This window comes from Panthera leo, chromosome B2, assembly GCF_018350215.1.
Source record: "Panthera leo isolate Ple1 chromosome B2, P.leo_Ple1_pat1.1, whole genome shotgun sequence".
In the NCBI taxonomy this organism is placed as follows: Eukaryota; Metazoa; Chordata; class Mammalia; order Carnivora; family Felidae; genus Panthera; species Panthera leo.
The window spans coordinates 35,381,261-35,406,749 of NC_056683.1; the positions used below are offsets into that span (position 1 = coordinate 35,381,261).

The 25,489-nt window shown below is 48.3% G+C and overlaps 1 long non-coding RNA gene across 4 annotated transcripts; it reads right to left on the reverse strand.

Moving 5' to 3' along the window:
* Positions 1-346: 346 nt before the first annotated feature.
* LOC122219847 lies at positions 347-25,489 on the reverse strand. 4 transcript variants are annotated; one of them, XR_006202574.1, is made up of 8 exons: positions 25,430-25,489; positions 25,015-25,082; positions 24,374-24,565; positions 12,916-13,052; positions 11,861-11,984; positions 3,994-4,112; positions 2,085-2,159; positions 347-672 (listed from the first exon to the last, which is right to left on the reverse strand). It is a non-coding gene; the product is annotated as an uncharacterized LOC122219847 (long non-coding RNA). The 4 variants fall into 4 exon arrangements; XR_006202575.1 differs by having other exon boundaries at positions 2,085-2,250; XR_006202576.1 differs by lacking the exons at positions 24,374-24,565; positions 25,015-25,082; positions 25,430-25,489 and adding an exon at positions 17,452-17,795.

Here is a 25,489-nt window from a genome sequence, read left to right on the forward strand (position 1 = left end):
CAGCTCAGAGCCTGGAGCCCGCTTCGGATTCTGTGTCTCCCCCTCTCTCTGACCCTCCCCCTCTTACACTGTCTCTCTTTCTCTCTCTCTCTCAAAAACAAACATTAAAAAAATAAATTAAATTAATTAGTTAATTAGTTAATTAAAAAAAGAAAGAAACCCAAATAAGCTAAAAGATGAAAACAAAAGGTAAAAATAAAAATCACCTAATAATTCCAGCACCCCAACCACCGTTAAAGTTCTGGAATGTGTCCTGCTAGACTTTTTTTTTTTTTTTTCCAAATACAAATATGTACTTAGGTTGGTTGGTTAGTTTCAATCATGCTGCGGAGATTCTCAGAACCTGTCCTTTTCACTCAGCTCTTTATTCGTGAGTCGGCTATCACAGTGTTTCCCAAACTGGTCCCACAGAACCCCAGAGCCATTTTGCTATTGAGAGCAGAGTCCTTCCCCACCTGTTTGGGATGTACTGACTTATGCCAACTGAAATGGGCTTCTTTCCTGGAGAATTTCTCAGAGTCTTTAATTTACTAATGTACATTGTGAATCATCAAGAGGAGACTGGCATTTCCTAAACATATTTCACTATGAAATCCCTTGAGGAATCTTCTTGAGGCTTGGGTCCGTGGAGCATCATACAGGAAATGCTGTTCTGCAACATTCTTTATAGGGCTGCGGAGAACACAACAGTTTATCTCAATATCCCTTCAATTTATCGCTATTCCAAATAATTCTGCGATGACCATCCTCATACTCCTCCTTTGTTATACAGAAACATTCCAAGCAGTAGGACTGTTGGCCACATGAAAGACCATGTTTGGGGCGCCTGGGTGGCCCAGTCGGTCGAGCGTCAACTCTTGCTTTCGGCTCGGGTCATGATCTCACAGTTCGTGGGTTTGAGCCCCACGCTGGGCTCTGCGCTACGTCAGCGGGGGAGCCTGACACAGCGCTGAGCCTGCTCAGAATTCTCTCTCTCTGCCCCTCCCCCACTCATTCTCTCCCTCCCTCTCTCTCTCCCTTTCTCAAAAAAAAAAAAAGAAAGAAAGAAAAAGAAAATCTAAGCCAAGATCGGGATCTCAGAAGAATGCCCAAAGACACAGGCACCTGGCAAAGGTGTGCCTTCTGTGTCAGCAGTTGATGCGTGGACTGCCTGATCGTCCTGACCGAGAGAAATGGTCCCCGCAGACCCAGCGTGAACACACTCCAGCGGGGGCGGCTGCTTTCTGCAACCTTCTATCAGCACCGGATCCTCCTGCTACCCAGTAAGTCTACCTCCCACAGGGCCGATGGCTTGCTGGGAACTAACAGGTCCACTCTCCCTTACTCGCAGTATCAAAATCCCCAAACTGCTGAAATCTGTATGATAAAGCCATTTTTATCGTAAGTCGTTTTACTACAAAGCCTGACCTGACGTGAACTCATTTGGCAGCAAAACGAGCCTCCACTGATGTGAGGCCATTTACGGCTTCTCTTTCCACCACTTAGTGTGTGAATGTTGGCGGACTTTGCTCAGAACTGTTTATATGTTTACCAGGTACTGCCCCACACCCTGCTGGGGGTATTTTGTAACATACAGTGTTAAGGGAATCCATCATGGCACTTTTCTTTCTTTCTTTCTTTTTTTAAGTGTATTTATTTATTTTGAGAGAGACAGAGACGGCGCAGGGCTGGGGCGGGGGGGGGGGGTGGGGGGGGTGGGTAGTGAGTGGTGCAGACAGAGAGATTCCCAAACAGGCTCCGCACTACCAGCACAGGGCCTGATGTGGGGCTCGAACCCATGAAGCCGTGAGATCACAACCTGAGCTGAAACCAAGAGTCGGATGCTTAATCGATTGAGCCACCCAGGTGCTCCTCATGACACCTTTCTAAACCATGAAAAATTCTGAATTCTGAACTATCTGGCCCCAATGGTTTTAGGTAAAGGATTATAGATCTGTATTTACAAAATTTTCCCTAAAAAAGTGTCATCGGCTTACAAGTAAAAGGAGCCAGACACAGACACAGATAGGATACGATCCTGTTTCTATGAAGTTCAAGAACAGGCAGAGCAAACTGACAGTGGTAGAAATCAGAATATCAGTTACCTCTGGGGAGGAGAATAGACCAGGAGGGAGCACGAGGGAACCTTGCAGGGTGCTGGAAATGTCCTGTATCCTGATCTGGGTGGAGATTACACAGGTACATACATATGTAAAAATTCACCAAGCTGTACATTAAAGCGTACTGCACTTTGCTCTAAGTCGGTTACACCTCAAAACAAAAGTAAAAATAAAGATTATGGGAATCTGTTATCTCAAATTAAGCAATAAACGGCTCCCCGTGGCACCCCATCCCACCCTATGATGTTTTTGAACTTCCCAACAAAACTTAAAGTCATCGTCACGTATGTTTGGCTCATCTTTAATCCCAAGAAACAAGTTTAATGCAAAAGTCAAATTTAGTGAACAGGTAAAAAACTCTGATTTGCCCTCCAAAAGAACCCATCCCCAGAGTGCATCTGAGCTTTAAAAGTGCCGCAGGAAACCACTCGGGGCCTGGCTCCCTTGCCTGAGAGCTTCTCCACTCTCATCAGCCACTGGGAGGATGTTTCCCGGCCCTGCTGCCTCCAGCAACGGCTGCTGAAACAGCCAGCGGGTGGTGAGCGCGGACCCAGGCCTGGCATCCTACCCACAGTGCTGCAAGTCAGAACTTGCGCCCGACCAACAATATCCCTTAATTGCATCTGATTAGCTGGAATTTGGAATTTGTATCTGAGAACTGAAGGGCACAGGGGACTCCTTGATTAAACAGGTCAGATAAGCATATATTGTTGAGAGGAGCGAGCTTCTTTCCCGAAGCTTGCTCGTTGCTCAACATCGGACAGCTCATGGCCTTGTCCTTTGACCCTCACTCCCATGACATGCCCACCTCCGCTTTCCCGCCCACTTCCTTTCTGTGCTCCACTGGGGGGAGGTCAGTGCTCCACTGGGGCCTGGCTTCTCTCTGCTACTCCACTCATGACTCAGCCCACATGTCAACCTTCCCATCTCCGGCCAGAGGGCACCGTTCTGATGGCCTTGGGCTGTCCTCGGCAGCCTCTGATCCTTTCAGGAACAAGTCAGGATATAAACAAACAAACTGACCCACTTGGGCTTTTCCCTAATCTTTCTAGAGCACGCTGTCCAAATCAAGAGCCTGTGCTGATGGAAACATTCTATATCTGCGTTCTCCAATTCGATAGCCACTAGCTACCTGTGGCTATTGAAACAGCACCCCGGTTATGGCTAAGTACAACTTAGGAACTGAAATATATTTTATATTATATTATATATATTATTATATATATATGTTATATATATAATATATTTCTGATGTTGCATTCAGTTGTATTTTATTTTTTATTTTTATTTTTTAAAGTTTATTTATTTATTTGAGAGCAGGGAAGGGGCAGAGAGAGAGAGGGAGAGAGAGAATCCTAAGCAGGCTCCACATTGTCAGCACAGAGCCCGACTTGGAGCTCAGTCTCTCTCATGAACAGTGAGATCATGACCTGAGCCGAAACCAAGAGTCGGACACTTAACTGACTGCGCCACCCAGGCGCCCCTCTTCTTTTCTTCCTTTCTCTCTCTCTCTCTTTTTTATCCTTAGCTCCAAGCCCAAGGTGGGGCTTGCACTCACTACCTGGAGATCAAGAAGTACATGTTTCACTGACTGCACCAGCCAGGCCCCCCCCACCTTTTTTTATTTAAAGAAACGTCACCAGGGGCGCCTGGGTGGCTCAGTCGGTTAAGCGTCCGACTTCGGCTCAGGTCACGATCTCACGGTTCGTGAGTTAGAGCCCCGAGTCAGGCTCTGTGCTGACGGCTCGGAGCCCGGAGCCTGCTTCGGATTCTGTGTCTCCCTCTCCCTCTCTGCCCCTCCCCCACTCACGCTCTGTCTCTGACTCTCTCAAAAATAAACATTAAAACATAAATAAATAAACAAACTTTTTAAATGCAGGGCCAAACCCATTACTTTCAATCCAAGGAATGCAGATCAAGCTGGAGGAAACTTAGCGGTGGTGCGCCATGGGGTTGGTTTTGACCGGCTCATCTCGGTGTTTGTATTAGACGCTCCAATAAAGATGTGCGGGTCTGCTAATCAAATACAGAGAGCGTGTTATGTTCTGAGAAGTCTGGCATACACATAACCAAGATTTAAACTATTGTGACAGGCAGGAGTGACACAGCTACAAAATTAGCTTCTCTTCATCAGACACCTCAACAGACCACACACAGTGCTAAGTGCCTTTCTGTATCATTTAATTGTCGCCCCTCCGTGAGATCAGAAATCGTGACCCCGTTTACAGATGAGGAACGTGAGACTCAGAGGGGCTAAGGCACTTACCCACTCTGAGCTTCCATTCAAAAGAACCTGACCCCGGAGTTCATACCCTTTCCACCACGCTCTGCCGTCTCCTACTCGGTTCCGCCAACAAAATGAACACGAAAGGGGTAAGTGACCTTGATACGACGCATGGTAAAGCTAGAGGAGACCTGGTTCTAATGTTCATGACGTCAAAATCTTGGCATTGCTGCTGAACTTAGACAGCGGCAATATAACTCCTGAAAAAGCTCACATGACCTCGGGCTCTACCACAAAGCACAGTGACCACATTGAGGGAGCCAGCTACCCTTCTGTGCACCCCACCAGTCAGTGACATCGAGAAGGTGGGACCAGTTCCAAATAGCAGACTTTTTAAACAGCTTTCTTGAGGTATCGTTGACATACAATAAACCGTGTGTGTTTAAAGTATACAATTTGAGGGGCGCCTGGCTGGCTCGGTCGGTAGAGCGTGTGACTCTTGATCTCAGGGTCATGAGTTCCAGCCCCACATTGGGTGTGGAGCCTACTTTTAAAATGATAAATAAATATAGGGGTGCCTGGGTGGCGCAGTCGGTTAAGCGACCAACTCTTGATGTCCGCTCGGGTCACGATCCCATGGTTCGTGGGTTCAAGCCCCATGTCGGGCTCTGCGCTGACAGCACAGGGCCTGCTTGGGATCCTCTCTCCCTGTCTCTCTCTCTGCCCCTCTCCCATCTCTCTCTCTCAAAATAAATAAATTTTAAAAATTAAAAAATAAAAATAATAAAGTATGCAATTTGATAAGTTTTGACATATGTATAAACCTGTACAAGCATCATCCCACAGAGCTTCCTTGTGCACTTTGTTTTTTGGTTTTCTGTTTTAATTTTTTTTTTTTTTTGATGTTTATTCATTTTTTGAGTGAGAGACAGACAGACAGAGCTCGAGTGGGGCAGGGGCAGAGAGAGAGAGAGGGAGACACAGACTCCAAAGCAGGCTCCAGGCTCTGAGCTATCAGCACAGAGCCCGATGCGGGGCTTGAACTCATGAACTTCGAGATCATGACCTGAGCCGAAGTCGGACGCTTAATGGGCTGAGCCAGCCAGGAGCGCCTGGACAAATGCTTTAATTTATTCTGGGTAAATAGCTTGGGAGTTGAATGGCTAGCCTGTATGTTTCACTTTTTTAAAAACCTGCCAGTTCCTTTCCAAAGTACCTGTCCCATTTTATGTTTCCAGTGCAAACCCAGCTGGAGAGTTTCAGGTGCTCCCCATCCTTGCCAGTACTGGTAGGGCCTGTCTTTTAATTTGGGCCATTCTAATAAGTGTGTAGGGGTCAGACATCACTTTTTTTTTTTTAATTTTTTTTTAACGTTTATTTATTTTTGAGACAGAGAGAGACAGAGCATGAACAGGGGAGGGGCAGAGAGAGAGGGAGACACAGAATCTGAAACAGGCTCCAGGCTCCGAGCTGTCAGCACAGAGCCCGACGCGGGGCTCGAACTCACGGACCGTGAGATCATGACCTGAGCCGAAGTCGGACGCTTAACCGACCAAGCCACCCAGGCGCCCCCAGACATCACTTTTTAAAAGGGTAATATTACAGGGGCGCCTGGCTGGCTCAGTCGGTGGAGCATGAGACTTGATCCTGGGGTGGTAAGTTCGAGCCCCAAGGTGGATGTGGAGCTTACTTAAAAAAAGAGGGGCGGGGGGCAATATTACAAACCAAAAAATATATGGAAGAAAAAGTTGGAGGGGAAGGATCTGGACCCAGGACCCACAGTGAGCTGGGAGTATTTGGTTTGGAGACAGATGGGTATCTTAAGTATCTGTCAAAGGGACTAAATTTCTATGTTGTTTTAGAAGATGCACTAGAACCCGAGGGAAAAGTCACCAGCAAACAGACCCTGCTTCAGCTGAGAACCTTTTGATACAGGCTCTCAAAGGCAGAATGAGCGTTTGAGGAAGTGGGGTCTCTGCCCTTAGAAGGATCAGGCAGCAGTATTTGGAGAATTCCTCTCTCAGGGATGGTCAATTCAATACTGTTCATGTCGGCTGAGTACCTACTATGCACTGTGACGGGACGTGGCGAGAGGACACAAGAGCAGATGTTCTCATGCCTTTGCCTAAATACTATCATGTGATTAGGGTTCTGCCAAAGCTGTGGGCAAGGGGGATAGGAGGGAGAAGGAGGTGGAATTGCCCAGAGGGGGTGACCCTGGGTCTCCGAAGTCCTGTAGGAGGCTCCGAGAGAATACCTAAGTAGGGGGCCGCCTGGGTGGCTCAGTCGTTTAAGCATCTGACTTCGGCTCGGGTCATGATCTCGAGGTTCGTGAGCTCGAACCCCGTTTTGGAATAACATTCAGCTGAAATGCAATCTGGAGCATTCTTTCCATATGATACGGGAATGCTCTCCAAGAGCTATTGAGTGGAAAAAGCAAGGTCTAGACACTGTGTATGGCAAACTAGCAGCTGAATTTTTTAAAGGGGGTTTGGTGAGTTAAGAACACACACACAGGGTTCATTTGCATAATATCTTATACCTCTCGCCTAGTAACATAGGTTGCTTTTGAGACAGGAAGTGGCTGGGAGACAGGTGTGGGAAAGAAACTGTCTGACATACCTTTCTGCATCTTTAGAATCTTAACGGTGTAAGTGAATTGCCTATTAAAAATAAAATTAAAATTAAACTAAAAACGTTAAAGGCACCTGCCTATTTCAGCATGTTTTCCTGGAGTGCCTTCCTCAGCCTTTTCCTCTGCGTTCACTTCCCTCCATTGAGGCTTGTGGGCAAGTCTTCCTCTCCGAGGAGGCCGCCGTGGGGAGCTTATATTTCTTTCTGCCTCTCTCCCCAAGGAATGCATCATCAAGACCGATTTTTCTTAAACATTAATGTCTGTTAATGTAATCAGCTTGGTATCTTGTAAAAATTCAGACTCTGATTCAGTAGCCTACGATGGCCACTGAGAGTCTGCATTTCTTTTTTTTTTTTCTTTTTCTTTTTTTTAGATGTTTTATTTTATTTTTGAAAGACAGAGCATAAGTGGGGGAGGGACAGAGAGAGGGGGACACGGAATCTGAAGCAGTCTCCATCCAGGCTCTGAGCTGTCAGCACAGAGCCCAATGTGGGGCTTGAACTCACAGACCGTCAGTTGATGACCCGAGCTGAAGTTGGACGCCCAACTGACTGAGCCACCCAGGCGCCTCCGAGAGTCTGCATTTCTAACCAGCTCCCGGGTGGAGCTAATGTTGCTGGTCTCAGACTACTCTCTGAGCAGGGAGGGTCTAGAGCTCTGTGTGTTCCATGCTGAGGCTCATGGCCAAAGCACTGAGAGGTCTCGAGAAGCTGTCCTGCTCTAGAGAAGAGGAAGGGATATGATGGTGGCGATTCTCGTGAAGAGAGAGGCACGTCGATCCTCGGGCTGGTCTGAGCCCCTTAGTTAGCATTGCTGCCAGAGTAGGGACCACTGACCATCATCCGGGGTCTCCATTCCTACCCACCACTCTCTTGCCTGGAGCACAGACGCACTCCCATACTGCCTCCATTGAAGGGAGGCCCAGATAGCAGGTGCCTCAGAGGGAGCTGTAGGAGATGGCACCAACCAGAAAAATAAATGCCTTTCTTCTTCCTTCCTTCCTTCCTTCCTTCCTTCCTTCCTTCCTTCCTTCTTTCATAAACTCTACCTCCAACATGGGGCTCGAACTCACAAACCCCAAGATCAAGAGTCACATTCCTATTTCTGATGGACTAATGGTGGCTGCAGGCCACACCCTCTCTCATGCCCTCCCTGAAAATTCAGAAGCCAAATCAAACCTCCTACAGAAAATGAAACCAGACAGCATTCAGCACAGCCTTTCTCCCTGGGTGAAACGCAGATGTCTTGGATTCAGGTGTGGCGGGACCACCTGCTCTGGCAGAAAGTGGATTGCCCTCCAACAGAGGCCTCTTCACTTGCCCAGGATGAGAGCTGACCCATGAACCTGGAAGCCAGGCTGTTGAACGCCCCCACCGCACCCCTTGCCCCAGGGGACAGGGTAGCTTCCTAGGCCACACACGTGGGTTTCCCTGATGAGGCAGTTTTCGGTATGACAAAACCCTGCTCTTGCCATTGCCAAAGAGGGAGGAGGATGGTGTAAGTTCTGGAGGGAAACCAACAGGCACATTCCCGCAGGGCAGACCCCACCCCTGACTGGAGCAGTGCCCCCCTCACCCCGGTGATCACTGGAGAAATGTCAGGGGAGGCACCCCCTCTCCCCATATCATCCCCACCCACCCGTGACCCTGCCTGAAATTGCACCATGCACGTTCATTCTTTTAGGATGAGAAACTGCATCTTTTAAAATACTCCCACCCACCAGAGAGGTAATACATTCAGCTGTTATCAGTCATCTACACCTTAATGTGAATTAGTTGATTAGTCCTGGAATGTTTCACCTGGAATGCGCCTGGTCCAATCCCTCTTTTTACAAGTGAGGGAAACCACAGCCCAGAGTGGAGGTGACCCACTGAAGGTCAAGCAACAAGGTGGTGGCCAAGTCATGGCAGGGAAGGGGCGTAAAGGAAGGATTGTATGCAGGTGGCAGGGGAAGAGGAAAAACCCCGGGATCACGGAGAGGGGCAGAGGCATCGTCAAGGTTGTGCTTTATACACTAATTCAGAGCTGTGTCAACCTTTTCCCCCCACGAGAAGGTAGGAGGCGGAACCAGAAGCATGTCTCCACCCCACCCCACCCTTGAACATAAAACTTCTTTGAAGTTTCAGGTTTTATCTCAGAGTTCATTCAGATGCAACATTCTACTCTAAAGCATATTCTGGTTTGTTTTCACATAAAAATACTAGAGAGAATAAACCGGTCGTTGCCAGAGGAGAGGTTAGAGGGGAAGGGGATTAAAAGGTACAAACTTCCAGTTATAAAATAAATTAGAAAGATTTTTAAACGCAAAATATTCTTTCTTATTTTTTAATGTTTTATTTATTTTTGAGAGAAGGAAAAAGAATGAGCGGGGGAGGGGCAGAGACAGAGGGGGACAGAGGATCCGAAGCAGACTCTGCATTGTCAGCACAGAGCCTGATGTGGGACTGGAACTCACCAACTGTGAAAGCATGACGGTCGGATGCTTTAACCGACTGAACCACCAGGGCGCCCCGAAATATTCTTTAAATGGTGAGATTCAGGGACGCCTAGGTGGCTCAATCAGTTGGGCGTCCGACTTTGGCTCAGGTCATAGTCTCATGGTTTGTGGGTTCGAGCCCTGCATTGGGCTCTGTCCTGACAGCTTAGAGCCTGGAGCCTGCTTCTGATTCTGTCTCTGCCTCTTTCTCTCTCTCTCTCAAAAATAAACATTAAAGACAAACAAACAAATAAATAGTGAGATTTAAAGGGCCCTAGGTGGCTCTGTCAGTTAAGCAACCAACTTCGCTCAAATCATACTGTCATGATTCCTGAGTTTAGGCCCTTCCTTGAGCTCTGAGGGCACAGAGTCCCCTTCAGATCCTTAGTCTCCCTCTCTCTACCCCTCCCCTATTCACTCTCTTTCTCTCAAAAATAAATAAACATTTTAAAAATAAGTAAATGAATGGTGAGATTCATTTAGTCAGATAGCATTTTCCACTTGCCAGGTAGGCTGAGATCAAAGTTTGTATTTCTGAGGAGGAAACTTGGCTGGCTGGGATGGGGTGAGGAGACTTCTCACTGCATGTCTCTTTGTACCTTTTTTTCTTTTTTTAAAGGAATCTCTACCCACAACGTGGGGCTTGAACGCACAACCCCGAGATCAAGAGTCACATGCACGCTCCACTGACTGAACCAGCCAGGCAACCCGCCCCTTTGCACCTTTTAAAATTATGTGCCGACTGCAAATATTACCTAGTCAAAAAAAATGAATAAAATTAAAACTTGAAAATGTGGGTGGGTGGGGTGTAGGGAGACAGACCCTTTTGCTTGGATAGGAAAGAATGCAAACAGGAATATGTGCATGTTGGACAATCGTGGTATTAACCCACATGTTACAGGTGCACCCCTTTACCTAACAATGTCTGCTGTGGGGATCTAGGCCACACCTAGAAATGGCACACGAGCATATTCACGGCTCTATCATCTGTGCTGACCCTTAGAGGCTGGCCTGAGCATCTAGCTGTCTTTGAAGGCCTTGATGACTCTGAACAAAGACCAGGAGCTACATTGCCTCCTTTCCAGTCTGGCGACCTTTGCACATCACCTCTTAAAGAATCGCTCTGGGGTGCCTGGGTGGCTCAGTTGGTTAGGCGACCGGCTTCGGCTCAAGTCGTGATCTCACAGCTCGTGAGTTCAAGCCCTGCATTGGGCTCTGTGCTGACAGCTCAGAGCCTGGAGCCTGCTTCGGATTCTGTGTCTCCCCCTCTCTCTACCCCTCCCCTGCTCATGCTCTGTGTCTCTCTGTCTCTCAATAATAAATAAACGTTAAAAAAAAAAAAAAAGAATCGCTCAGTGCATAATAGTAAAATAACAACAGGGGTGCCTGGGTGGCTCAGTCGGTTAAGCATCTGACTTCAGCTCAGGCCATGATCTCACGGTTCATGGGTTCAAGCCCCATGTGCTGACAGCTCAGAGCCTGGAGCCTGCTTTAGATTCTGTGTCTCGGGGCGCCTGGGTGGCTCAGTCGGTTAAGCGGCCGACTTCGGCTCGGGTCATGATCTCGTGGTCCGTGAGTTCAAGCCCCGCGTTGGGCTCTGTGCTGACAGCTCAGAGCCTGGAGCCTGCTTCCGATTCTGTGTCTCCCTCTCTCTGACCCTCCCCCGTTCATACTCTGTCCTCTCTCTGTCTCAAAAATAAATAAACGTTAAAAAAAAATTAAAAAAAAAATAAATTCTGTGTCTCCCTCTCTCTCTGCCCCTCCCCCTCCCCCCACTCATGCTCCGTCTCTCTCAAAAATTAATAAATGCTTAAAAAATTCAGAAAAATAATAATAACAACAGCTGCTGCCTACAGAGTGGTTGATTTGTGCCTGGCTCTGTTATACACACAACTCTTCCTGTGTCACAGCCACTTCATGAACTAGCTGCTCTTCTCAGCCATGTGGTAGACGAGGACACTAGGGCATGTCAGTGCTAACCTTGCCCACGGCCACGCTCCCTAACTCAGCAGTGGCAGAGAGAAGATTTCAACCAGATGCCCACGCATACGTAGCAGCTACCATTTATTAAGCACCTGCTGTGTGCTGAGCCGCTGTGCTAGTCACTTGGTGGTGTTTTTACGAGGTCATCTCATAGTCCCCTGTGAGTGCAAGAGGTGATGGGGGTGAGGGGCGTCACTGAGGGAACTGTCCCTGCCCTTAAGAAGCTGATAATGCATGTAAGAAGATGACCACAACAATCCTTCCACTTCTGCAAAGCCTCACGGCTTCCAAAGCCCTTTATCTATCTCATTTAATCTTCTTGACAATCCAGCCAAATAATTTTTGTGATCTCTGCTCCAGGGTGAGGAAACCAAAGCTCTCCAAGTCACATGGGATTGCCCCCAAGATCATCCAACCAGCCAGGGGAGGGGCTGGAACCTGACCTCAGGTCTCATGACTCCGTCTCTGCTGAGGGGGTATAACATGCTGCCTCCACAGCCCGGCTCAGTGGTTTCCAACCTGCTCTAACAGGAGGACTCCTTCCCCGCTTTGGAAATTGTTGCAAGCCTGCAAATGAATGGAGCTGTTATTTAGGGTTTTAGTCAACCAGGGAAATTCACAGTGGAAAAACGACCAGGGAAGCAGCACCGCCAAAGAGCAGCAGCACAGTTAGCTATACCCAGACACTACTTATACAGTCGGCAGACAGTATTTGGAGTACAAATAGACACAGAGACTTCTTGCAATAACCCTGCAGCCCACGAGCAGGCAGCCACTGGCTGAGACCCCACTGCCAGAGCAGTTCAGAGGAGGACACGTCTCCCAAGTCCATTTTCTCGATCAGAGCGAGGTGGGGGTGGGGGTGGGGGGAAGCACCAAAATTCAATGGGATTGGTGGAAAGTGGTGTGGGGGGAGCGCTGGGAGCAAAGGGGTGTGATAAGGGCCGCAGGTCAGTGGAGAGGCCAACAGGGCACGTGGGTGTTTGTGTATTTCTTTTGGAGGAAAAGGTTGATTCTGGATGCCCAAGAGCCACTACAGCAGTTGGGGTAAAGAAGCAAACCAAACATCTAAAAAAAAAAAAAAATTGGTGGGTTCGAGCCCCTCGTCGGGCTCTATGCTGATAGGTTGGAGCCTGGAGCCTGCTTCCGATTCTGTGTCTCCCTCTCTCTCTGCCCCTCCCCTGCTCACGCTGTCTCTCTGCCTCTCTCTCAAGAATAAATAAACATTAAAAAAATTTTTTTTAAAGAAACAGACTAGAAATGGAGAGGATGGCCTAGAAGACAGATCATACAAGAGGTTTGAACTTGCAATGAAATTACCTTTCAAGAAATAAAGAGAACATCCAAGGCTGTCGTAGTGGGTTCTCAGTTGCTACTGAGTGTGCCCTCCACCCTGCACCATCCCGATCCCCTGTGCACCCACATCCGAGCTGAACAGACAGGCGGCCCTCCGTGCCCTTGACTATGTAGACAGCCTCCATGCTTGATGATCCCTTACCTTTCCAGGATCTTCTCCATGCAGTACAATGCCACAGTGAAGCTCATTGACGTTAGAACCCAGAGGCCCGGGTGCAAGTCCCAGCTCTGCAGCAATCCCATACGACATTAAACTTCTCAGGGCTTCCGTTTCCTCACCTGTAAGACGAAAGTAACAATAGTACTTGCCCTGTTGCTATTTCGAGGATGAGGCGCATGAGCATATGTTAAATACTGAGAACAGGGCGTCCTAGAATAAACGCTTGATATTATTCCTATGAAGAAGCCTTTTCCGGAGCTCCTGGGTGGCCCAGTTTGTTGAGTGTCTGACTCTTGATTTGGGCTCAGGTCATGATCTCACGGTTCGTGGGATTGAGCCCTGTGTCAGGCTTAGCAATGACAGTATGGAGCCTGCTTGGGATTCTCTCTCCCTCTCCCTCTGCCCCTCCCCTGCTCATGCTCTCTGTCTCTCTCTCAAAATAAATAAACATTAAAAAAAAAACTTAAATAAAAAAAGCGGTTTCTATTCCCAACTAACACTCCTCTCCCCTGCACACTTGGCCATCCAAGCTCTTCTGCCACTTTTTCCCCCCACTTATTTGCCTATTTATATTTGTTTCTTGATATAAAACAGTAAACACCTGGCACATCAGAGACATTTATGAAGGAAGGAAGGAAGGAAGGAAGGAAGGAAGGAAGGAAACAAAGGAAGGAAGGAATGAAGGGAGGGAAGGAAGGAAGGGAGGGAAAGAGGAAGGAAGGAAGGAAGGAAGGAAGGAAGGAAGGAAGGGGAAGAAGGGAAGGAAGGAAGGAAGGAATGAAGGAAGGAAGGAAGGGAAGAAGGGAAGAAAGGAAAGAAGGAAGGAAGGAAGGAAAGAAGGAAGGAAGGAAGGGGAGGGAAGGAAGGGAAGGAGGGAAGGAAGGAAGGAAGGGAAGGAGGGAAGGAAGAAAGGGAGGGAGGGAAGGAAGAAAGTGAAGGAGAGAGGGAGGGAAGGAAGGAAGGAAGGAAGGAAGGAAGGAAGGAAGAAAGAAGGAAGGAAGGAAAGGAGGGAAAGAGGAAGGAAGGAAGGAAGGGAAGAAAGGAAGGAAGGAGGGAAAGAAGGAAAGGGAGGGAAGGAAGGGAAGGAGGGAAGGAAGGAAGGAAGGAAGGAAGGAAGGAAGGAAGGAAGGGAAGGAAGGAAGGGAAGGAGGGAAGGAAGAAAGTGAAGGAGAGAGGGAGGGAAGGAAGGAAGGAAGGAAGGAAGGAAGGAAGGAAGGAAGGGTGGGTGAGAGGGAAGGAGAGAGGAAAAGGGCCCTGACTGCAAAAACTTTAAAATTTCATTATGGAACAAGGCTGGCTCAGTCTGCAGAGCATGGATGGGACTCTTGATCTCAGGGTCGTGAGTTTAAGCCCCATGTTGGGCAGAGAGTTTGCTTAATAAAAGAAGTTTACTGTGGCAGTCACCAAAGTGAAAAGAAACCATACAATCCTCATCTTCTGTAGGTGCATCTTAAAACCCTACTTCCCACCAAGCTTTGGGAGTTTGCAAACATCATGTAAGTTGCAATCCCAGCCTCCATGGAACTGACAATCTATGGCGGGTGATGGGACATGCCATGTGAAACATAGCTGTAGAACAAGGTTGTTGTACTTGCCAGCCAAGGGATAGTCAGTGCCACTGGAAGGCCAGAGCTGGGAGAGGGCAGAACAATATGGGGTGAGTCACAAGTGTGTGTGTCATCCTTGCTCAAGGTAAACTAGGACTGTTGGGTAACAACAGGAAAATGTCACAAAGCAGGATGAGCCAGTGCATGCCTCTGATTGGTGGGCACAGCCTTGGGTGTGGAGGAGGGAGAGAAATTCAAGGCTTGCTGGGGGTCAGGGCACGCGTGGTGAGACAGTGGGATAGAAGTCCAGAGCCAGAGCCCTTCCAGAGCTCTTACTGGCTTAGAACCTCCATTTTTTTTTTATGTTCCCTGTGCTGTGAACTTTCTAGATGCTGGTTTCTGATAACTTTTTTTATTACTATGCAAGTAACATGCTTTCATAGAAGAAATAAAGAGCAAGAGGAAGAGGGAGAAGGAAAAGAAAATCCAGAGAAAAGAGAAAAAATAACCTAAAGTCCCACCGCCCCAAATCACTCCATATTTTGGTGCCTGCCCACCCACCCTTTATCCTCTCTTCCACCCACCCTTCAACCTACCCATCCATCCACCTATTCATTCATCCATCCATCTGTGTCAGAGCTCTTAGTTGCAAACGACAGAATCCACTCTAACTGAAAAGGAACTTCTCTTTTTTTGTGATGATTTGGTTTTTCAGTTTATTCATTTTTATTTTTTTAATCATTTTTTTTTAATTTTTTTTTTAACGTTTATTTATTTTTGAGACAGAGAGAGACAGAGCATGAACAGGGGAGGGGCAGAGAGAGAGAGACACAGAATCTGAAACAGGCTCCAGGCTCTGAGCTGTCAGCACAGAGCCCGACGCGGGGCTCGAACTCATGGACCGTGAGATCATGACCTGAGCTGAAGTCGGACGCCTAACTGACCGAGCCACCCAGGTGCCCCTTAATTATTTTTTCTAATGTTTATTTTTGAGAGAGAGAGAGACAGAGTGTGAGCGGGGGAGGGGCAGAGAGAGAGGGAGACACAGAATCTGAAATAGGCTCCAGGCTCTGAGCTGTCAGCACAGAGCCTGATGTGGGGCTTGAACTCACAAACCTTGAGATCATGGCCTGGGTTGAAGTCGGACATTTAACCGAATGAGCCACCCAGGTGCTGCTTTTATGGTTGTTTTTTTTTTTTTTTTTTAATGCTTATTATTTTTGAGAGAGAGAGAGAGACAGAGAGCAAGCAGGGGAAGGGCAGAGAGAGGGAGACACAGAATCAGAAGCAGGCTCCAGGCTCTGAGCTGTCAGCACAGAGCCCGACGCGGGGCTCCAACTCACAGACCACGAGATCATGACCTGAGCTGAAGTTGGCCGCTTAACCGACTGAGCCACCCAGGAGCCCCTTTTTCAGTTTATTTTAAGAAAGAAAGCTAAGTGGCATGGGGGTTGAGGGAGAGGCAGAGTCAGACGCGGAGAGAGAATCCCAAGCAGGCTTTGCCCTGTCAACAGAGTCTGACAGTGGGGCTTGATCTCAAGGACCGTGAGATTATGACCTGAGCTGAGATCAAGAGTCGGACGCTTAGCGGACTGAGCCACCCAGGTGCCCCTAACAGAAAAGGAACTTATTAAAAAACATTCAGTAGCTCACAGAATCCAAAAGGGAAGACAGGCACAGAGGCTCAGAATTCAGGGATGATGCCCAAACCACCTCAGGGTACTTTTCTAGCCAAACCACCAAGGCAGCTATCAGCATAAATTCTGCAACTTGCCTGAACTCACCCCCTTCAACAATGGTGGGAATTGGATCTCAGACCATCCCTCCTGTTGCTCTGAAGGCCAGATGCCTCCTCTAACCCCCTTCCCCAGGACACCTGCTTCCTGTTGCCCTCTTCCAAATCAAAAACCTCATGTGCATGCATCTGATTGGTGGAACCTAGGTCACATGCCTACACCTTAGTTGCAAAGGAGTCTGGGAAAGTAAATTTCTGGCCTCCAGAGAAGTGAGATTTATGATCTAGGGAAAACCCACAAACACAAGAAAGTTAATCAAAAGATACATACTGGTGACTTTAATGCAGGGCAAATGTCGCCTGCACTATGCATTATTTTTCTCCTTACAAATATAGAATGATATCAATTTAATTATTCTCTGAATCTCCAGTGCCTGGCACACAGTAGGCACTCAGTGCAGGAGGAAGGAAAGGAGAAAGAGAAGGGAGAGATTACACGTTTACATGCTGCCTTACTAAACAAGACTGAACGAAGACTACAAGTTTATAGAATCCATACAACTCCCAAGGCCGTCCGTGGATTACGAAGGAAGGTCTCTCGCCCAGCACGTTAGTACAAAGCTGCCCCCAGCCGTCAGGCTCGTGCTCTGGCCATGGCGTGCAGCATCTAGACCCCAGGGAATGCTGTATCCTGAGGAGTCACTTTCTCTGTAGCCCACCTGTTGGCTTAATGTCACTCAGGCTGACACTGAATCTTCTCCCGTCCCCAATCCCAGAGTTTCATGAGGTTTTAAGTAGTCTCTGAGGGCCACTCTAAAACAGTTGCTGCAAAGGCAACATTAGAGGCCTCCCAGGGTGATAAACATCACTGGCACCACTTTCAAGCAGATCTGTTCAAATCAGTCGTGTTCTTCATGGTCAAGGTGTGCCATCACAGAATTATATGGGTCCTGCCTTTTAGAAGTTTATACTGTAATTGTTAAGAGGCAAGATACATGCACTTAAATGACAAGCTCTCTTGCTGCCAAATAAGGTAGGAAAACGTCCCTGCTCCCAGGGCCTGGGGGGATGGCCAGGCCCCACAGGCTGAGTGAGAGGAGCCTGCTGAGAAGGGGAAGGGCTGGGAGAGGTAGTGGCCAGGACACCGGCTTGGGAGTCACAGCAAACCTGCATTCTTCCCTAACCCCCTCAAAGCAGGTCAGACCCTGTATCTTCAATTGCTGTTGCATCGCGTACCCCTCTTTATGGCTGAATTTCTTTGCGGGGTTATCTGGTTGTTGTCTGCCCCCTCCCCTCCACCCCGAGCTGGCTGTGGTGCCCTGAGGGAGGTTCCGGGTGGGCAGAGGCTGGTGAGGACCAAATCAGGGCGAGGCTGCAGGGAGGGTGAGGCTGAGACCCATCACAAAGACAGTCTGAAGCCTCCCCCTCACACTCCTTTCCCCCAGGGAGGAGCAGCTGATGTGTTTCTGGAGTGTTCCAATCCAATTAGTGCCCTCCCTTGCTCCAAGGAGGGGCCCAAGCCACCACTCCCCTCCCTGAGGTGGAGACGGGGTGGGGAGGGGGTGCTGAGGAGGTCTGAACACCCTGACCCAGCTCCTCCTGGCAGCGCGGCTGGCTCGCCGCTGCTGAGAGGCTGCTATGACAGCGCCCGTTTCTAGGCGACTGTTCTGGGGAATGGTCTGTTTTGGCAACCGGAGGGCCCCTGGGTAAAGGGGGCCCGCAGGCCGCGGCGCATTTGCATAGCAACGTCCTCCCCTCCCGGAGCCGCGCGCTGCTCTGCGGGCCGCTCAGCGGGGCGGGAGGCTCCCGCTCCCGCTCCGGCTCCGGCTCCGGCTCCGGCTCCGGCTCCGGCTCCGGCTCCGGCTCCGGCTCCGGCCCCGGCCCCTGCCCTCGGCCCGGCCCGGCCCGGCCCGGCTCGGCCCGGCCCGGCCCCAGGCCCGCCCTGTGCTGTCACCGCCACACGGCCCCCTCTCACTTCCCGGGGAGGTGGAGGCCGCTTGCTGAGCTGGGGCATTTCCGGAAAGGCTGGTGCCCTAGGGAAGTGGGGAAATGATGCTTGGGGACAAAACACAGACATGGGGGCGGGGGGGAGGGGGATGGAATATAATCTTTTACACACCGGAGTCAAAGTCACAGGGCTTGGCAGCATCAAAACGCATCCTGGGTAACAGGGTTGCCTCACAAAATGTTTCTGTAGGTGAACCCTCCACTGAGCCCTAGGAGGTGCTCAGATAATGTCTTTTGGGTCATTAAATTGCAAGTGTATATGTGAAGTTGGAAACGGGTGGGCCTGGAAAAAAATATTTCTTATCTAGAAAAATCAGGGGGTGATATTCTTAGGAAATATTTTCAAATACTTGCAGGAGGGACTTGGTGACATAGTATTGTCCATGTAATTTCCGAAGAAACCGAAAGGGAAAATAAGTAACTCCCGGAGGCCCCCCTCTGTCCTGCACACGCCCACCCCACCGCAACTACATCTGCCATCTTGAGTCCGTGATGCCAGCTGAGATACCAGGCTCTGAACATGCGGACATTAACCGCCCAAGGACACATGCCCTGGGCTGGAACCCGAGAAGGGGGTTGGGCAGGGGCAGGTCACCTCAGCTGAGCGATCACATTCCCTGGCAGCTGTCCAAGGGGCAGCTCTGGCTGCACCTGTTTGTGGGGAGATTTGCTTTTATCAGTATTGACACAGCAGCAGGGCCAGGGAATAGCATAGTAATAAATAAATGAGAGAGGGAGAGAGGAAAAAAAAAAAAAAGGCAGGAGCCACCGAGGCGAGGCAAAAATGCTGAGGTCTTTTTTTGCTTGTTGTATGTCAGCGCGTTCCATCCAGTTTCCCCACCCCTGAAATCTCCGAGGATCACGGAACAGCCTTGGCATGGGAGCCCTGGGTCTTAAAGAGATAAAATTGCAGCTCAGAAGCACCTTAAGATCCTTTTGTGCCAGGATCCCTAACCAACAGATCTCAAGGTTACTGGGTATCCTCACCCGCCACTTAACTGTGTCAGGAAGGTCAGCAGGAAGGGAGTTCCTTCCTCCCTCTGCCAAGTTCCAGCATCAGGGAGACAGCATGATTAAAATGTAGGTTTTGGAGTTAGGCAAACCTAGGATCAAAAACCTGGTTCTGTCTAGCTGTGTGATCTGGGGTATGCTAACTAAACCAGTCCGCGCCTCGGGTCCTCCCCAGAAATGGAAAAACAAAACCAACTATTGTTGCGAGGATGTTAAACGATGATATAAGCAAAGGCGTAGAATAATTCCTCGGTATATACAGTTCACTTCGTTGCTGTTATAATGTATCAACTTCCCATCAAGTTTTTTTTCAAAAATATTCTTCCCCCCACCCCACACAAAAAATTTTTTTTAATAATAATAAAGAAAAGAAAAAGGTAGGGGGAATCAGAACTGTTCCAGAAATGGCAGGGGAATGAAAGAGACTGAAACAGTCTTTATCTTCCAAACGGGGGCCAAACATGACCTCTTAGTTTCTCAGCCTTGCTTTCCAGTCTTCAGGGGCTGCAAACCACCTCACGTCCAATCTAGTCTGATACAGTGCAGTAAGTGGATTGCAAACAAACCTGGTCATCGGAAGATACCCTGACCAAGCCCAAGCAATAAACCGCGTTTGTAAAAATTACTTGCAGTGAGTCATTACCACGTTTAAGACACGGAGGTAGTTTCTGCAGAGGGCAGGCTAGCATAGCAGCGAAGAAGGTGGACTGAGCTGTCGGACCACTGGACTCTAACCCCAGCCTTGGCATCTGCTACTCGTGTGCCTGTGACAGCTTATTTAACTTTCATAAGTCTTGCTTTCCTTATCTGTAAAATGGGCATAATAATGCCCCATAAGCTCGTTGTGAGGACTGAATGCATGAAAAGCATGTAGCGAATGCATGACACAGAGAAAGTGCTTAATCTTGTCAGCACTTGTAGTCATTGCTGTTTGATGAATGAGGCCAGGGACTGTGTCATATATTCATCCCTGTATCCCCAGATCCTCAAACAAAGGCTGGCATTTAGTAGAGTACAGTAATGTTTGACGAAAGCATGAATGCAAGGCCCCTGCCCTCAAGAAGTTAAATCTACCCAGGAAATAGAACACATAAACTACCTACGGCACTCAGGCGCTGGAGACAGCACAGGGTTAAAAGCCATTCTGCCAGTCCCGAAGCCCCAGAGGCAGACAGTCCCTTGGATCCCTGTTTCATCTATCCAGGATGCTTTCAAGAGAGGAAAACAGGAAGTATCCCTGATAGCCCAGCTTGCTCTGTTTTTTTTTTTTTTTTTTTTTTTTTAAATGATGGAGGGTGGGGGTGGGGGTGGGGGAGAATGGTCCTCTGGGTCACATTTTGCCAGTAAATCAGCCTCCTTCCCTTGAAATGCTGGGGCTTCCAGAGGGGCAGATAAGTAGCTTCTTGCTCAATGCAGAGAGAAAGATGTGGTCCAGAAATGACAAAGCTGACAGGTTGGGGTTCCTTAGTGGACTGCAGGTGTTTCTAGAGCTTGTCCTTTGCATTCATTCCCTCTCTTCCTCATGTGGACTAAGTGCCTGGCCTTAGTGTGGGGGAGGGAGGCCCTAGGGTTACAGCTCAGTGCCTAATGTCCAGGATATAAACAGTCCAAAACAAAGGGCAGTGAACTCAGAGAAGATGGGCTGAACTCAGAAGAGTGAGAGCGCTCTAAAGGAGAGAAACAGCATTATGAGAAACAGTCGTAGGAAAGAAAAACAGAAGGGGGCACTTAGATGGCTCAGTTAAGGGTCTGACCTTGGTTCAGTTCATGATCTCGCGGTTCATATATTCGAGCCCCACATCGGGATCTCTGCTGTCAGCCTGTCAGTGCGGAGCCTGCTTCAGATCCGCTCTCTGCCCCTCCCCCTCTTGTGTTCTCCCCAAAATAAATACATACTAAAAAAAGAAAAGAAAAGAAAAAGAGGAAAACAAAAGAAAAAACATGGAGAATAAGTGTTTAGGAAAAACAAAAGAGAGCTTTTTTTTTTTTTTTTTAAGTTTATATCTTTAGTAATCTCTGCACCCAACATGGGTCTCGGACTCATGATCCCGAGATCAAGAGTCGCAAGCTCTACCGACCGAGCCAGCCAGGTGTCCCAAAAGAAAGCTTCTAAGAATTTGCAGCCAGGGTAATAGAATAAGTGGACACAGAGTACATGCAGAAGACCATCACCTCTAGGGACCCACAGGATGGCAGGAGTGGACAGAAGCTGGAAGGAGAAAAATAGCTTAAGATAGCAGACCTGACTCTGACCTAGCCAGAGTGAAGAGAGCATGTGCTAACCCCTCAGTGTGCTAAGCTCACACTGATGTTTAATTTAATTGTTTAATAAGTTCAGTTATCCATTTGACCGTGATGGACAGGAGAGAACTTTCTAGAAAGGTGTAAATATTCTATATTGTGAAAGAGATATAGTTTACATGGGCAAATCTATTTGTCAGTATTACACGGTTAAGATTTCTGCGTTTGGGGCTCAGTAGTTTATTTTTTTTTAATTTTTTTTTTTTTTTAACGTTTATTTATTTTTGAGACAGAGAGAGACAGAGCATGAACAGGGGAGGAGCAGAGAGAGAGGGAGACACAGAATCTGAAACAGGCTCCAGGCTCCGAGCTGTCAGCACAGAGCCCGATGTGGGGCTCGAACTCACGGACCGTGAGATCATGACCTGAGCCGAAGTCAGCCGCTTAACCGACTGAGCCACCCAGGCGCCCCTGGGGCTCAGTAGTTTAAACGTCTGATTCTTTATTTCAGCTCAGGTCATGATCTCACAATTGGTGAGATCGAGCCCCAAATCCGGCTCCGCACTGATAGTGTGGAGCCTGGTTGGGATTCTCTCTCTTCCTCTCTCTCTGCCCTTCCTCTACTTGCACTCTCTTCCTCTCTCTCTCTCTCTCTCAAAAATAAATAAGCTTTAAAAAACAAACAAACAAACAAACAAGAGGGTGGCTAAGTTAAGTGTCCAACTTCGGGCTCAGGTCATGATCTCACAGTTCGTAGGTTTGAGCACCTCATCAGGCTCTGTGTTGACAGCACGGAGCCTGGAGCCTGCTTCTAGTTCTGGGTTTCCCTCTGTCTCTGCTCCTCCCCCGCTCACACCCTGTCTCTCTTTCTCTCTCAAAAATAAAAACAAATTTAAAAAAATTTTTTTAAATATTTCTGTTTCAATGTTTGTAAATTTCACTTACAACAAGAGCTATACAAACTAGCTATGCAACTATACAAAATAACCAAGTGGGAGGGGCTGGAGGTACAGAAGAAACAAGAAAGAATGTAAATGATAGGTAAAGCATAAGTGGGAGTTTTGTTGACATTAAATTTGGTTTGAAATTTTTCATAATAAAAAAGTTTTTTGGGGGGGTGTCTGGGTGGCTCAATCAGTTCAGTGTAGGATTTCGGCTCAGGTCATGATCTCGTGGTTGGTGGGTTCAAGCCCCACATTGGGCTTTGTGCTGGCATTGCAGAGCCTGCTTGGGATTCTCTCTCCCTCTCTCTGACCTCCCCCATGCTCTCTTTCTTTTAAAAATAAATAAGTTATCTTTAAAAAAAAGGTTTATTTTATTTTATTTTATTTTATTTTATTTTATTTTACTATTTATTTTTGATAGAGAGACAGAGCACATGAGCAGGGGATAGGCAGAAAAAGAGGGAAACACAGAATCTGAAGCAGGCTCCAGGATCTGAGCTGTCAGCACAGAGCCTGATGCAGGGCTTGAACTCATAAACTGGGAGATCATGACCTGAGCAGAAGTCAGTCGTTTAACCAACTGAGCCATCCAGGCGCCCCAAAAGAGGTTGTTGTTTTTTTGTTTTGTTTTTTTTTTTTTTTTAGTTGCCTGTAATGTTTTACTGTTGTCCTTAAGCAAGTCCCTTTTGGGCTATCAGGAAGGCAGCGGAGACATTATCTAATCCAGTCATCCTGTTTTAGGTGAGGAAATTGAGGTGCACCTTGATTTGTCCAAGGTGTTCTCAGATATCAAGCAGCAGAGCTAATGATGGAATATCAGGAGGGAGCAGCACCCTTTTGACCTTTTCAACTGTCACCCACTTGTAGGGAGTCTGCTGGAATTCATCCCTTACCCGGGTTTGCCTCTCCAACCCCCCCAGGCCCAAGGATGTGCAGGGAGGTTGCGTGGGCTGGAAGGCGTCTGTTAGCTGCAAGCCAATTGCTCTGCTCTGGGTTGTTTTCAGTCTGAAAGGTAATCCTGAGCTCGCAGAGATTCAGTGAGGTCCCTTAGCTGCCACTTCCAAAGGCAAAAAAGGAAACCCAGACAATTAACGATTTCCAGTAACCAAGAGTTGAAACTCCAAGGGGGCCGGAGTCCCAGCTCTGCGGCCATCAGAGGCATTGCCTTAGGGCAGTCGCCTCTCTTGCCTTGGTTTTCCCTCATTTGTAAGAAGAGAGTGAAGAAGACTTTTGGGTTCTATGACCTTACGGGGTTGTCAGGAAAATCTCAAGAGGTGTGGCTAGGAAAGCACTATGAAAAGTAAAAAGCAGTAACACAGGGTAGCATTATCACAGAGAGAGGGCAGGGTGGGTGAGGAAAGGTAGCAAAGCAGGAAAGCTTCTGCAGGATTCTTTTTTTTTTTTTTAATGTTTATTTATTTATTTTGAGAGAGAAAGGGATAGAGAGCGAGGAGGAGAGGGGTAGAGAATCCCAAGCAGGCTCCGCAATGTCAGCTCAGAGCCCGACACGGGGCTCAAACTCACGAACTGTGAGATCATGACCTGAGCCGAAACCAAGAGTCAGATGCGTAACTAAGCCACCCAGGTGCCCCTGCAGAATTCTTAAACAAGTCTTTTGGGTTGTGCCTTAAGGAAAAGGCTTTCTGAGGCGGGGAGGGGATGTAACATGTATGGATGTCTTGCACCAGGACAGATATGTTTTGCCTTCTCTATGATATCTCATTTACTCCTCAAAACACCTTCTGGGGATTCGGGTACTATTATTTCGCTCATTTTACAGATGAGGAAAGAGGCACAGAGACCCTTAACCAACCTGTCCAAGGCCAGACAGCTGGTATGGGCAGAGCCAGGACCCAAAGCCAGGCGGTCCTGGGAGTCACAGGCAGGAAGGCCACACCCTCATCTGAGCACCAAGTGGCTGTGGAGGCTCCCGGTCACCTGGGCATCCGACTCACCGTCAGGAGACCCAGCCTGAGTTCCAGCTCAGCTGCTTCTTAGTCCCGTGACCTGGGCTGAGTCACATGGCCCCTCGGACCCTCAGTGTCTCCAGCTGTACCACGGTGATAATAAACCCTGCTCCGCCTCCCTCACGAGAAGGAGGTGAGGATTCCATGAAATCACTGATACCGGCAAGTGTTTTGAAACAGCTGCAAAGGGCGACAGAAATGAAGACATCAGGATGATTTTGTCAGAGACGCATTCCTGGGTTATCACACGGTGACATTCCAGCTCTTCAAATCCCCGGCCCACCCTCAGCACCCGACTGGGGGGTCAGATCCTGGGCCTGCACACACCTCGTCAAATACTGTTCTGGTGGAAAGGGGGAAGAGAGGCGTCACAAACTGTCCCAGCTTAAGTATTCCCCAAACAATCAGCACAGCACTGGCTTCAGGTTCTAGCCGAGGCCCGAATTTCAGCGAGGGCCCCCTTTTCCTGTTTGTCGTAAAACAAACAGGCTTTCTGCTACTTGGGCAGGATTTAACTGGCCATCGGCCCTGGAGATAAGTGGATCGCACTCAACAAGCTCACATGGGAGAAATTCGTACCCAAGAGCAGTTTCTAATTTATATTTTTGAATCCATAGTTAGGGAACTACCTTTATAGTGACTAGAGACACAGACTCCCCATAAACTGCATGCTTCCTTCTGTCCAGGCCTGAAATAACTGAGAAACAAGAGACCAAAATTAGTCAAATGAGCAAATAGCTTCTTCTTGTAAGACTGTAAAACTTTGGGGGCGCCTGGGTGGCTCAGTCGGTTAAGCGTCTGACTTCGGCTCAGGTCATGATCCCGTGGTTCGTGAGTTTGAGCCCCGCATCGGGCTCCGTGCTGACAGCTCAGAGCCTGGAGCCTGCTTTGGATCCTCTGTCTCCCTCTCTCTGCCCCTCCCCCGCTCACTCGCTCTCTCTCAAAAGTAAATATTAAAAAAAAAAAAGACCGTAAAAATTTGAGGACAGGACCTCTTTCAGTTTACCTGTTTTGTATATCCCTCCACTCCCCTGCCCTGCATACCTGACACAGGACGTCACACAAAAGCACGGAGAATGTTTGAGAGAGAATGCAGGGGTTTTT